The sequence below is a fragment of the Heterocephalus glaber genome, unplaced genomic scaffold, assembly GCF_053883595.1.
Source record: "Heterocephalus glaber isolate CG9 unplaced genomic scaffold, H.glaber_assembly_v1.0 deba00001608, whole genome shotgun sequence".
NCBI classification, from domain to species: domain Eukaryota; kingdom Metazoa; phylum Chordata; class Mammalia; order Rodentia; family Bathyergidae; genus Heterocephalus; species Heterocephalus glaber.
In genome coordinates, this window is record NW_028258379.1 from 29,463,344 (window position 1) to 29,467,931 (window position 4,588).

A 4,588-nucleotide genomic window follows, 5' to 3' on the forward strand; every position below is an offset into this window, starting at 1 on the left:
CAAAGAGTACTGATGGTTTGATTTATTTATGCAAAATCCTAGAAAATGCAAATGAATGTACAGTGACAGAAAGCAGATCAGTGGTTGCCTAGCTGTGGGAACAGAGGGAGGGATGTTCTCCGGAGGGGGATGGGGAATCTTTTGGGGGTAATGGAAGTGTTCTGTGTCTTGATTATGGCAGTAGTTTCATAGGTGTATGACCATCTGATGTATTAAAAGCTTAAGAACAAGTGAGGGTTTTGAATTTGTCTTAATAAATGGATCTTTTCCTGAATAAACACATCAGATTGAGTAGAACATGTGGTCTCTGTGGCAACTATACTGAAAATTGAATTTTATACAATTTTCAGACATCACAAAATATTATTCCCCTGTCTACTTTTCCCCAACACTCATAAGCAAAAATACTATCCTTGATTCACAGGCCATAAAAACTGACAGTGGGCTGACTTGATCATAGCCATAGTTTTCTGGACCTCTAAAAACTTTTTACTGTTGACTAAACAAAAGTAAATTTTAAATGGTCTCTTTTCTACAAAGAAAACCACCTCTAAATTTACCACAATGCTGCTATTGATGCTGTTGTTTTATTATTACTATTCTTAACTTTGAACTGGGCATTTCTAGTGCATATGGCAGAGAATCCCAAAATAAACCAGAAATGATTTCAAATTTTTGTTTAGCTTTGTATGTAGCTTGCCTAAAGGAAGAGAATGCACAATTCAACCTTTTAGCATTTCTATTCTTTGTGGCAGAAATAACTCACTCCAAACATCTCTGGACACTGGTAAGAGTAAATCTTTTCTCTGAACCTGGAGGAAGAAAAGGAAGATACATGGAGAAGCAAAATAAAAGTACAAGCAAAAAACATGAAAACAAGTTTTGTTTTAGTTGCTGGGAGGTTGATGGTAGATGCAATGGAAAAGTGGTGGGCATGAATAATGGCTAAAAACTATAGAAAACAGCCTTTGTGTGATGTCAGAAGGAGACATGCTGTGAACAAAAGGGTTTCAGGAGGCTAAACACAAAGTAGGAGGTAGCAAGCACTTGTTTGTTGGCAAAATAGTGCCTACATAATTCCCACTCACTTTCAGACATGGATATTACATAAAGAAAAAAGACTAGGGGCCTGCGGATTTAGCTCAGTGGTGCCCTGCCTCCCTTGCAAGCACAAGATCCTGAGTTTGATCCCTAGTACCAAGAAAAAAGAAAGAAAGAAAAAAGAAAGAAAGAAAAAAGACTAGGTGGACATGTTGTTTTGCTTAATTAGTACCCTCTTTTCTCAATACGCAAGAAAGTCACGTCACTACAATGTGGCCTGGATGTCCCAGCCCCATCTGATATGTCACAGTAAGTATGTTGCCCAGCTTTGCCAATTCTTTAGTTGGTAGGTGCACCACCCAGGTCTGACCTAAGTCAGGCCAAGCCAAGTTCTTGTCCAGGAATTTTAGAACTAGAACTGAAAAAGCAAAAGCTCTTCATTCTTTGTGTGTCTGGGCTGAAGATGTAACAGCCCAGGAGGTGGCTGACAAGCAGAAGAAACCCACTTGTGTCAAGAGAAGGGAAAAACCAAACATGAGTCGGAGAGGTGAATCCCAAGGTTGTAGAACTCTACTGCTGGAACTCAGCCTCATTTCTATGCTTGAGTTCTTTCTGGGCAGCCAAAGAGCCTTTTTTTCCTGTTTCACTTTTTGTCACTTACACCCAAAAATATAGTACAAGAAGGATTGAGTGATGCCATTTCTACACTCAAGATCAAAATCCCAGAGCTTGGACATGGTTCCAGTTAGTTTGAATGATGAATGAGACTTTTAAACTTGTCTGCCAAGAACACGGAACTGCCAACTTCCTTTCATCTTAAGCAGGAAGGAATCCACACTCACTATCTAAGGCAAACTGAAGAAACAGGTTTACCAGCTCATTCAATCTTAAGGAATTTTCTGGTAGTTTTATCAAGTCAAAGAAAGAAAATGCATCCTTTGCAAACCAGAGAAAATAGCAAGGAAATAAAAGCCCGAGCCACTTCATTGCTTCTGCTTTCTCCTCTACTCTGTTTTGTTTCAGAACACAGTGGGGAATCTTGGATTGGCCATGTCTTAATACTGGACATAATCTCAAGCAATGATTCTTTGGTCATAGGTAAACCAGCCTATTTATGTCTAAGTTACAGTTCACATCCAATTGTGTAAGGTTTTCGGAAGTCCTGCAGTAATACATAGAACAAAGTCACCAATCACCCGTGATCATAGTATTTTTGTTTAAAATAGTCATCAGAAGGCTCTTTCCCCAAAGGGCCACCCAGATGTCACCTCTGAGAGAATGACTGGCCCCACGCGCCCAAGAGTTGGAAAGGAAAGTGGGCTCCCAGTGCCCCACCTCATTCAAAAACAAACTCGGACGCAGGACCTATGTAGTGAGGTGAGGACAGAGCGACTATGAGCGCGCTACCATCTACTGAAGCTGCGCGCAGACGCATTTCCGTCCCCGCCTCACAGGAAGGGCTGCACAGTCGGTGATGGTGATGGCTATGGCGGCCCGGCCGTTGAGGTTGTGCGCTCGTCACCTTTCGGCAACAGCAGCAACGCGTGGGTTTCTAGCTGCCCGCGTTCGCTGGAAATCCTCCAAGGCTGTGATCACTCCGTCCACTGTGGCGGGAAAGCAGGCACCAGAACTGGCCTCGCAATGGCAAGAGGACCCGGAACCGGAGGAAGAAAACTTGTACGAGAAGAACCGAGACTCTCACGGTTTCGACAAGGATCCTGTCATCGACCTCTGGAACATGCGTGTCGTTGTCTTCTTTGGCTTCTCCATTGTCCTCGTCTTCGGCACCACCTTTGTGGCTTACCTGCCCGACTACAGGATACATGAGTGGGCCCGCCGAGAAGCTGGGAGGCTTGTGAAATACCGAGAGGCCGAAGGCCGGCCCATCATGGAGCCCAACTGCTTCGACCCCAGCAAGATCCAGCTGCCGGACGATGACTGACCAGCATGGGACTCAAAGAGAGCTGCCTTCCTCACCCGCTGCCCTTTGTTCTGCCCACACCTCAGAGCAAATAGTTAAAGAGACTGGAAAAAAAATAGTAATAATATTAAAATAAGCATCAGAAGAACTTGTCTTAGTTACTTTTTTGTTGTTGAGACAAAATACTGGGGGAGGGGGATGTCACCAACCAATGCAGGCCTTGTGCATGTAAGGAGGCGGGTGTATTCACTTGTGTGAGAACACACAAGTGGGCTGAGTCTGGGAAAAAGGAACTGAGCAGGAGTGAGGCTGAGGTGAGAACAAAAGTTTTATGGGGAGGGGAGGAGTTTGCTGCCTCGAGGAATTGGCTGGTGGAGAGAGTAAGGTCATGCTTCTTGGGACTGGTGGTGGTTGCAGGTGTTATCAGGCCTCCTGGAACTGTAGTGGCCGGGACATGATTTATGGTCTTTGTTCTTTTCAGTGGTTTCACAGGGTTATCCCTCATGTGACAGTTTCATTTCATAATGGACTGGCTCCAAGGCAGGGTGGCTTGGCGGAGGATCATCGCAGAGGAGAAACAGTTCATGGTGGGCAGAAGACAGCAAAAGCAAGCAGTGGGGGACCACAGCTCTTTCTGTCCCTTACATTGTATCCAGGCTACTCAGGGCGGCAGCACTCCCACCCTTAATCCTAGTGCCCTTGATCCTAGCATTGCACCATGAGTCAATCCCAACGTCACACACTCTAGATCCAGCCACCTCTGAAAAAGCCCCACCTGTGACTGCATGAGGCTTTGAGGAGACATCTAAATGCAAGCCATAACACTTGCACTGAGGTTTACTTATGGGGAGGCTCATGTGTTCAGACTTCAAACATTTTATAAGACCCTTGGATAAAAATGATTTTAACCAAAGTTTTACTTGTTTTGCTTTGTTTTAAAACAGGTCTTGCTATGTTGGTCAGGCTGGTCTTGACCTCCTAGGTTTCAATGATTCTCAGTCTTCTGAGTAGCTGAGACTGCAGTGCCACTGTGCCAGGTTAACCAGAGTTTCAAAAGGTTAAATTAAAAATAAATAAATAAATAAATAAATAAATAGAAAATTTTTTTAAAAGGTTAAATAAATCTGGGTGGTTTCCTCTCTCACTCTTAACCCCTCAAAGGGGCTTTTTTTTTTTTTCCCCAGTACTGGGGATTGAACCTAGATCTTTTACAAAGAGGTAAGTCCCCAGCTGTTTTTTTTATTTTGAGATAGAATTTCACCAAGTCTCTTAGTTGCCCAGACTTGTGATCCTCCTGCCTCAGCCTCGCAGAGTAGAGATTGTGGATAGGTAACATCATGACTGGCTCCAAAATGCTCTGGCAGAGTTTTCAGCTGTTGTTGTTATTATAACTCTTACAAAAAATGATATGTGGTTTTGTTCCTTTGTGTTGCCAAGGACTGAAAAACACTCCACCACTGAACTACACCCCTGGCCCAATGTATGTGGTTTGTTTTCTTTTTTGGTACCAGGGATCGAACTCGGGACCTTGCGCTTGCGAGGCAGGCAGTGGAACCACTGAGCTAAATCCCCAACCCCAATGTATGTTTTTTAATGTTACATTGATAACAAAAGACATCAAGGAAA

At 43.7% G+C, this 4,588-nt stretch overlaps 1 pseudogene; it reads left to right on the forward strand.

Annotated features, from left to right (window-relative positions):
* The first annotated feature begins 669 nt into the window (after nt 1-669).
* LOC101714321 (NADH dehydrogenase [ubiquinone] 1 beta subcomplex subunit 11, mitochondrial pseudogene) lies at nt 670-3,126 on the forward strand (annotated as a pseudogene).
* Nucleotides 3,127-4,588: the final 1,462 nt, after the last annotated feature.